The following is a 10,657-nucleotide window of genomic DNA, read 5'->3' as shown; positions in this document are numbered from 1 at the left end:
TTGGAATGGTAGATCAGAATGCCCTGGTTATATGTTGACAGAAAAGGTCTAAGGCCATGATAATGTTAAAGATAAAGTTTGCAAAGCGGCGTTCCTGGCGTTGCTCCACACGGTTAGCGATTGCCAGTGTGCCTCTAACCAATATCAAGCTTCAGCTTGTAATCTGGACCAAAAGATTAAAACTGAAGCACATCTATGTATACAGATGTATTATAGAAAGTGTTTCAACAAAATACAATTTTCTATGTGTGTGGTAAGCTCACTGGCACATTACAGGATTGGTAAAGGCACTTTATGTGGCTGTAGCTCCCTTATTGAAAAGTAAATATTTCTCTCCCTAAATCTGTGGTTTCCAATAATGCGCCATTCAGAACCAAATGTGCTGGTCTTGCCCATCCGTATCATCCACACTGGAGGGAATTGCACATAAACAAGCTGATTAAAGTGTGTATTTTTGTGTGTTTCACTTTTGCTGTCAGAGGAGAAACCCATCAGGAAATAAATCTTTAGTCTTGAAGTATTTGGGGTAGAGAGAACACCCTTGAAAACCCCGTCTTGTCTTGTAAAGACAAGTAGATAAAAAGGGAAATAAGATGAATATGGAGTGTGAGAGACTGTTTGTGTTTCATACAGAGCCTGCTTCCTAAAAAGGAAAATTATATTTTTGCCGGAGGCAAGCAAAACATGCAGATTTTGTTGGTGTTTTTTTCAACTAAAGGGCTGTGCACATTGCGCCCACACATACACACTGCAACTTGAAAGTCACTTGGGATGGAGAAGAGGCGCGAGAAAAGAGCGGAAAACAGAAGTCCCTTGATGTGTTGTATACAAAAACCTCTCCTTGCACTTATCTCACATCAAGCAAATGCAAATGGCCAAGCTTGGATAGTGAAAACACGCACACACACAAGGGGGCCACGTATACTTAAAACAGTCAAGGAGACAAAGGGAGGGCCCCGTTCCACCTAAAAGTATTGAGAAGAGCCTTCATGTTGTCCTAGGAGCTAAAGCCATCTCCCTTCTATATCCTCCAGAACAAGGGGAAAGGAAAGGGCTCAACAATAAAACATATCCATCCTCCACAGCAGTGTCTGCGCCGTATTTGCCAAAGCCTACAGATACCTGTACCAGTAAGAAAAAACAGCATTTGTTGTTTTTTGGTGCTGTTATGCTGGTTTTGTTGTTGGGATACACCCTGTTATGCTTTTAAATAGGACTAGATGCTGAGGATGGCATTTTTCTCACCAGTGGGATGCTGCATAAAAGTAGAATAAAGAAATCGTGACTTTGTGTGAGCCACTCATTGCGGTTTAATCGGTTACATGTTTGCAGAGCCAGGATGAGAAGGAAAGCTATGTCAATGCAGGAGTACATAGCTGGGATAAGTGTTCTTAAGTTCTTAGACAGACCACCATCGATCAGACGTGGGTGGCATATTTTTCACCAAAAAAAGGAAATAGGGCAGCTGTGAAATTAGATCAAAATTCCTCCGCCTGGGGTTTGGGAATTATTCCAGAATGCACTCGTTAAAGTGGGAAATATCCTAATCAATGGATGAACTGAGCGTACATATAAGGTGTAACTAATTGTTACGTCCCCTGTTTGTGTATGTGTTCCGTGTTGTGTGTGTGTTCATACAGGTGCTACTGATCGTCCATGATCTCCATTCATCTTGGCTCCACCCCCGCTCGTTACCCGGTTCAGCTGTTTCCACTCATCTCCAATCCCATCATGCCCTTCTGTCAGTATATGTACCCCTGGGTTTGTCTCCCCCGGGTGTGTGGCACTCTGGTTGTGTATATGTGAGTGCTGCTGTATGGTAGAGTAATTCGTATTTCTAGTGATTTGGAGTACTGTGTATGCAATTAAGTGTTTTTTCTTTGTTTTGTTTTTATTACAGGGGGGGGGTGAGGAGTAGTTTAGCCCTGCTCCGGAGTTTACATACCTGCACGTAGGGTTACTCCTGTCTAATCACACTAGCTACACCTGGCTGGGCCACCTACTGTAAGTTTGGGTAGGGCGCCTTGTTAGTGTGCCAGTTAGTTTGTGGTTTTGTTGGGAGATGGGACAGGTGAGGGGGTGGGAGGCATTTTGTTCTTTTCTTTGCTTTGGTACCGCCAGCTCTCCTCATTTCCCCTGTTAACAGCGCTAAAAATAAAAGCCTGTTTACCTTTACTTCAAGCTCATGTCAAATTCTTGCACCTACAACACCACACCCTGTTTACTGGCTACGGGACGTCTTCGGGCTGTGGCGTGAATCCCACTCCCCTCCTGGGGAGGCAGAACGTAACACTAATGACATTAGACAGAATTCATTCATTAATATGTGAAAAGAAGGCGTGGGGAGTGCAACAGACTTTGAGACGATCACCAACCAAATGTTCACGACTACAGCTTGACACAACCGCTAGAACCTGATGTTCCTGTAGTGCACGGCAGGACTGCAGTACTCACTTTTACCAAACTGAGGAACATGTGCCACACACGGTCATCCAGATGCTCCTCCAGATGGCTTCTGTTAAGAGGAGACGGCAGTTAATGTTCTGCCATAATACTTCTGATGCCTGGAAAATAACATGGCTTCATATGTAGCATTTAGCATTATTGTATGAAAAAAATAACAATATTCATGTCACTTTTTCAAACATTTAGAGAGAAATTCATGTAAATTCATGCAATAACTTTCAAGGATAATGTAACTATAAATGTTAAATAAAGCTGCAAGCAGCGAGGAACGGGCCCCTTGCGTGTCGGTGGGAGCTGCTCAACGAAAGGAGACACGATCGTAGTATTAAGAAAAGTTGATCCATTATTGGATTTGAAACCAGGACCTCCACACACTAGACCAAGATATACCCACTAAACTACGACCTTGCTGTGCTGGGATGTATACAGAAAGAGTTCAAATAATGTATGGTGTACCCCATACAATCAAGCTGATCACACTAATCTTCTGCTGCTCTAAGGAGGATTCTCAACATGTGAAGTACACACCATTAAGTACAAATAGGCTTTCATTAAAAAGAAGGTTGAGTGTTAGTTGTCTCTTGCCTTGTAACCAAAATGCCTTTCCATTGAGCTACAAGTCCTGCAATACAACAACATGAAAAGAATAAAATAAAATAATTATGTACATTTTGACCACACAAGTGTCGAGACCATTCTGAGCCTTGGAGCATTTGGATTTGATCGGTTTTTGATCGAAGGAGTTCATTTGTTAATCCCAAATTCGATGGAAATAGGAAAAACAAGATTTTTACGGTATTTTCTGGAACTCAATCTTAACAAATCATAGAGATTTGGTGAGGACAGGTCAATTGCTTTTGAAGTAATTGCAGCCAAAAAATTGGACCCGATCACTGACCACTGATTGCTAAGTAAGCTAATAGGCCAAAATGAAGTATGTAAAGGGGGCGCTAGAGAGCCATTCTTTCATACCCAAATGCGCGACCCTGAGAATATCTACATTTTGCACACTTCTGATGCACACGCCAAAAGTTTTTCAATATGGTAAAGGCCTCAAAAGTGCCATTGAAGTGGCGAAAGAATAAGAAGAAGAATTCTTCGAAACACAATAGGGCTTCGCCCGACTTTCAGTCGGCTCGGGCCATAAATATAAATGTTAAATGTAAACGTTAATTGGACCATCGCCGATGATTTGACTGGTCCGGCCCACGTGACATCGCAGCATGTGCACCACTACCTAAAAGGAGTTTGACCCCCCTGCTCTATAACAAGAGCTAATTCATTCGGACTTGCCAAATATTGATATTCACATTTAGATGAAACATTTTTGTTTTTAACAACTTTGTGTTACTGCCAAACATTATCCTGGAAAGGTTATCGCATCAAATTCCATGAATTTCTCTGTAATGTGTGAAAAGGGGACATGAATGTTGTCGTGCTGGTGTGACGCAGCTTTAGGACACCATTAATTTAGCTGAAAACAGATCTGAATCATACGAATTGATGTACACAGACCGGCTTTAAAACGAACACTCTGCTCTCACAGGTTACAGATGGCCTTCTTCTAGGAAACCCTCCAGTTGTGCTTAAAGTTTTGGGTCATGATGAAAATGAAAACTTCTCTTGCAGTAGAGAGCTCCTTTACATGAACGGCCTAATCTCCCCCACTTCCCGCTCAGGGATTTCAATGTCAAACGTCTGTCTCTTTCTACTGCCGCCTCCTCTGTGTGATCCAGCAGAAGAGGAGAAATATATTTCCCTCACGTTCCTGCAAAGAGCTTGATTTGCATGAACACATCTTTTTCAATTACAGTATTTAGTAAGACTGTCTGGATATGAAGTGTCCTTCTTCACCTTGGTCTGGGGCTGTGTCCTTCATGATGGTACCTTGGAACCAGCAGACCCCTACCTCTCCTGCCCCCATGCCCGTCTCCCACTCTTTCGTTCTACCCCTAAACAGCCAGTAAGAGGTACTTTGAAGTAAAGGCAAAGTCAAATATGAAAAGAGAAAATGTCCTCCATGAGGAGGTGCCTTTTCAATGTGGCTATTCCCTGGTCTCGCCTTGCCTCGGGCCCTCATGGCCCCCCCGCCCCTGTCGCTAGCTGGCAGCCTGACACATCCTGCGCTTTATCCAGGAGTCACAGATTATCTTCTAATGCTTTGAAGAGGTTACATGTGAAGAGGACAAAACAGGAGCATAGCTCTCTTCCTGGCCCACCACCGTGACTGAAATACAAATTTGGCTAAATTTAAAGACTCCTCATCCAAAACACACATTGGGTACGTCTCATTTTGTCGGCTACATCCTTATGAGGACATTTGTTGACCTCAAGCGTCCCTTTGGTTGCAGCTGCAGCAGGTCGACTCCCCCGAACACGTTTGAGGCACTCAGCCCTCCAGGTGCACAGCATCTCCCATCATGCATTGCGGCCTGACACAATGTCATTTATTTAGGGTGGAGGCAGGTGAGCCGTTGTCCCCCCCTGCAGCCCCTGACCCAGACTGTCCCCTCACCTGAACCCCCCCTCACTGCATCGCGCTGTTAACGGCAGCTCGTCTTCCTGCATCCGCCCGTAGTTCTAAGTGAAAAGGTCCTTTAATCACTTAACTTTCACACTTTAGAGGTTCACTAACAGCTTACTGAGGCTGAGACGGTTTAATATATAGTTTCTTGTATTTTTCAGTGTGCAATATATATATACATTAGGGCCGGGATTAAAAATATTAATCTAATTAATTAGAGGCTTTGTAATTAATCGAAATTAATTGCATTTTAATTGCATAAATATTTGACCTGAGAACAGTGAGAAGTAATTTTTTTCACATGGATTTTTATTTTTGTTCAACCAATTCCAGCAGACAAGTGTGTTGTGTTGTGGATTCCAGCCTGAGAATCTATGAGAATTGAGGTTGGATTCAAAAGCATCAACAGGTGTGTGGTGGAACAGTGCAGGGAGATCGCAGGAAGGCTGAAGTGTGGAGGATCCTCAGTTCAAACCTGCTCTCTCAGAAGGAGGGTTTGGTTGCAGTCAGGGCTTCAAACTGTAAACTTTGAAACAGTTTTGAGGTTTAGTAAACAATCCCAAGGTCTGATATGAGAAACGGACACAATGAGGCATGTGCTTGAATAGCACAAGGGAACAACTGAAGGGCTGCATGCTCCAACCTGCTGTCTGAGGTTGTGGGTTCACGCCCCTTCATGCAGACATCACTTCTGCTTTGAAAGAGTTTTGAGGTTTGAGTAGCAGTCTCAAGGTTAAATACGAGAAACAAAGGGTTGGTTAGTGTGTGAAGTAGCACAGCGGAAGAGCTGCTGCCACAAGCCTGCACTGCATTTGAAGGTTGTGGGTTTGAGCCTTTGGCTTTACTTCAGGTTTGAGTAGCAATCTCAAGGTTAAATACAAGAAACAAATGGCTGATTAGTGTGTGGTGAAGTAGCACAGTGGAAGAGCTGCTGACATAAGCCCCTGCACTGCCGCACTTGAAGGTTATGGGTTCAAGCCCAGTCTTGGGTTTGAGCCTTTGGCTTTACTTCAGGTTTGAGTAGCAATCTCAAGGTTAAATACAACAAACAAAGGGTTGGTTAGTGTGTGGTGAAGTAGCACAGCGGAAGAGCTGCTGCCACAAGCCTGCACTGCATTTGAAGGTTGTGGGTTCAAGCCTTTGGCTTTACTTCAGGTTTGAGTAGCAATCTCAAGGTTAAATACAAGAAACAAATCGTTGGTTAGTCTGTGGTGAAGTAGCACAGCGGAAGAGCTGCTGCCACAAGCCTGCACTGCATTTGAAGGTTGTGGGTTCAAGCCCAGTCTTGGTTTTAAGCCTTTGGCTTTACTTCAGGTTTGAGTAGCAATCTCAAGGTTAAATACCACAAACAAAGGGTCGATTAGTGTGTGGTGAAGTAGCACAGTGGAAGAGCTGCTGACATAAGCCCCTGCACTGCACTTGAAGGTTGTGTGTTCAAGCCCAGTCTTGGGTTTGAGCCTTTGGCTTTTCTTCAGGTTTGAGTAGCAATCTCAAGGTTAAATACAACAAACAAAGGGTTGGTTAGTGTGTGGTGAAGTAGCACAGCGGAAGAGCTGCTGCCACAAGCCTGCACTGCATTTGAAGGTTGTGGGTTCAAGCCCAGTCTTGGTTTTAAGCCTTTGGCTTTACTTCAGGTTTGAGTAGCAATCTCAAGGTTAAATACCACAAACAAAGGGTCGATTAGTGTGTGGTGAAGTAGCACAGTGGAAGAGCTGCTGACATAAGCCCCTGCACTGCACTTGAAGGTTGTGTGTTCAAGCCCAGTCTTGGGTTTGAGCCTTTGGCTTTTCTTCAGGTTTGAGTAGCAATCTCAAGGTTAAATACAACAAACAAAGGGTTGCTTAGTGTGTGGTGAAGTAGCACAGCGGAAGAGCTCCTGCCACAAGCCTGCACTGCATTTGAAGGTTGCGGGTTCAAGCCCAGTCTTGGTTTTGAGCCTTTGGCTTTACTTCAGGTTTGAGTAGCAATCTCAAGGTTAAATACCACAAACAAAGGGTCGATTAGTGTGTGGTGAAGTAGCACAGTGGAAGAGCTGCTGACATAAGCCCCTGCACTGCACTTGAAGGTTGTGTGTTCAAGCCCAGTCTTGGGTTTGAGCCTTTGGCTTTTCTTCAGGTTTGAGTAGCAATCTCAAGGTTAAATACAACAAACAAAGGGTTGGTTAGTGTGTGGTGAAGTAGCACAGCGGAAGAGCTGCTGCCACAAGCCTGCACTGCATTTGAAGGTTGTGGGTTCAAGCCCAGTCTTGGTTTTAAGCCTTTGGCTTTACTTCAGGTTTGAGTAGCAATCTCAAGGTTAAATACCACAAACAAAGGGTCGATTAGTGTGTGGTGAAGTAGCACAGTGGAAGAGCTGCTGACATAAGCCCCTGCACTGCACTTGAAGGTTGTGTGTTCAAGCCCAGTCTTGGGTTTGAGCCTTTGGCTTTTCTTCAGGTTTGAGTAGCAATCTCAAGGTTAAATACAACAAACAAAGGGTTGCTTAGTGTGTGGTGAAGTAGCACAGCGGAAGAGCTCCTGCCACAAGCCTGCACTGCATTTGAAGGTTGCGGGTTCAAGCCCAGTCTTGGTTTTGAGCCTTTGGCTTTACTTCAGGTTTGAGTAGCAATCTCAAGGTTAAATACAACAAACAAAGGTCTGATTTGTGTGTGGTGAAGTAGCACATCGGAAGAGCTCCTGACATAAGCCCCTGCACTGCACTTGAAGGTTGTGGGTTCAAGCCCAGATGTGGAAATTGCATTTAAAAGAATTTTAAAGTTTAACTCACATGCTCAAGGTTAAATAGGAGAATCAAAGTTGCCAAAATGTGACCAGGACTGGTAGTGTAGGGGTGCAAGCTAGAGCCCAGAAGCCTCTGTGCGCACCGCCAGTGGGTTCAAATCCCGCTCGTGCCAAGTCTTGAGCACACTACCGCGGAGGTAGTAGTGGGGGCATTGTCCCCACGGTTGTTTCTGAGAAGTGAACCCTAGGGGTTATGCAAAAACACAAGGCGCGTTCACTTGAGTTATGATGGCATGGTCAAGAATGATGAAGAATCTTTTGCTGACGAATTGAATTTGATGTTAATTGCTTTGCTTTAGCCTTTTAGCACTTATTAGCAGAGGTGGGATCAAGTCACTGTTAGGCAAGTCTCAAGTCATTGCCCTCGAGTCCCGAGTCAAGTCGAGTCAAAGACGAAGCAAGTCCCAAGTCGAGTCACAAGTCAAAGCCAACAAGTCTCAAGTCGAGTCACAAGTCGTACCATTTTAGTTTCGAGTCATGAGCAGATGTGTCTCATTCAGTGGTCACACTGACATGAAACTTATTACAGCCTCTGAGGGCATTTTTCAAGACAATCACATGTTTGTCTACTTCAGGGCATCCTGTGGACAACCTTAAACTGACAGTGTGGCACAGGGTGTAGATTTGTTTACCCTTTTTAGTGCATCCACCCTCCAATTCTCTGTTACATTCAAATTCAACTCACTTGTGCCTTCACCAATGCAGGAAGGATGAATAGCATGGTTGATCCTCCAAGATGCACCAATCCGTCTCTGGGGCAATATCTTATGATTTTTTATAAATGTCAGTTACCCAAAACTAAAAAAGGATTTAGGAAGAGCCACCATGTCCCTTGAGGGTTGAACCCAGATAAGGTTTAAAGTACAGAAATTTGGGGCATTTGGCATTAGTGACAGGGACGTGTAGGTTGCTCCATCTAAGATCATTCCAGTCATGTCATGGGAAAAAAAATATTGTGAAAAAAGTCAAAATATGTAGGGTCAAAATATAATATATATATAATATAATCGGGACTCGATTAAAAATATAAATCTAATTAGAGGCTTTGTAATTAATTAATCAAAATTAATTGCATTTTAATTGCATAAATATTTGACCTGAGAACAGTGAGAAGTAATTTTTTTCACATGGATTTTTATTTTTGTTCAACCAATTCCAGCAGACAAGTGTAGAAATAGCATATTTAGAAATATAGTACTTTCAGAAATTCAGGTAGCCTAAAGCTAAGTAGACCTTCTGTAAACTATTTTTTTAAGCAGACCAATACTTTCAAGTACATTCAGAACATTGGTTTAAGGACCAGGGTAACTAAGTCCACGTCTGAAAAAATAACCAGTCATCTGGTGCAGTGTGGGTTGGGTGTGGGTCCTTGTACATCCACGCTAGCTGCTAATTGTGTTGCGTTGAGGTGATACTTGAGGCTCGATGTGAATTCCTTGTTGCACAGCTTGCACACAACCACGCTCTTATCGACGCTTCCATCCGTGTGTTTATTATAAGAAGATTTCCCATTCACGGGGCCACCCGACACGGTCTCGTCAGCTTCTTCGTTCATGTTCACTGTGGTTTGTTGTTGCACGGAACGTTACTATATATATATATATATATATAGTTAAAATATATGTAACTATAATGTAAGCAAGATGCCACCTGTAACTGAAGTGAGGTATCAGAACTGCCCTGTTGTGAAGGGGGAAGGTTCTTGGCAGTCTACTGAGCACGTAGTGATATGACCTTTCTTCTCTTGCAAGGAAATAAACAGAAAGACATATTTGACTCAGAGCCTTTATTCTTATTTAACGATTGTGCAAAAACCTCCACCACAAATAACCCATGGTAAGGAGCCCACCTCGCCTGGTCTGAGTGTTCCATGAGGGGTCATTGAGGGACTGCTGCGTGTTACCTGCTCTCATTGTTACAGCTTTTTACAAGCACTTTAAAGCCTTTTCATCGATTAGTCAGAACCGGACCTCAAGCGAAATACCTGCTGCCTCTCCACTACTACCCACTTGTTAGTATTTGTGGACTGGGACCCCACAGAGTCTGCCGGTGCAGAAGTGAATTTAAAACAGCAGCTGTGATTCATGCGGTGGAGGGATGCAAGTCGGACAGCAGCTTCAGCTTTTAGAGCTAGCAATTAAATCTGAGATTGCAGGTAGGGGTCGTTGTGGAGGGAACTAAATTAACCTGGTGGTTTTAGTTTTACAGGCGCATATACAGTATGGTTTATAACGAGGAAACATTGGTAAGTGTTTGTCGATGGTCAGCTTCATCACATGTCATTTAGCTGATGCTTTTATCCAAAGCGACTTACATTGCATTATAACCCATGCATTACATTCTGCCTGAGGAGCGATTAGGGGTCAGGTGGGACACTTTAACATGGCACATGGGGCAGCCGGGATTTGAACCACCAACCATGCGGCTGCCAGCACATCACACCACTCCATGACCACCATCCCCTCATTAATAACCAAACCAAGCCAGAAACGATGGATTTTGACCTCAACATGAACACACCCATCAGCCTACTATCACCTGAAGGCCACATCATGGATTAGAGTGGACTATTACAACGGTGTGTTCACAGGTCTCTGTAAAGTCAGTAAATCCGATCGCTGCAGCTTGAGTCCTCACTAAGACCCAGAAAGTGGATTACATCACTCCAGTTCTGAGGTCTTTACACGGGCTTCCTGTACAACAAAGACTTGACTTTAAATACATACCCCAGGTCATCTGGGACAGGTCTCCCTCTGCAGCAGAAGATCTGAAGCTGCTTCTGTGTTTGGTTCTTACCCAAACATCTGCTCAACTTCAGACTCTTCGGTCTTTGACACCAGATTCAAGGACAAAGTGGTTATTTTTAGTTAATTTCAGTAACATTTTG

The sequence above is a fragment of the Pungitius pungitius genome, chromosome 7 (assembly GCF_949316345.1).
Source record: "Pungitius pungitius chromosome 7, fPunPun2.1, whole genome shotgun sequence".
Taxonomy (NCBI): domain Eukaryota; kingdom Metazoa; phylum Chordata; class Actinopteri; order Perciformes; family Gasterosteidae; genus Pungitius; species Pungitius pungitius.
This window is presented reverse-complemented; position numbering follows the sequence as displayed.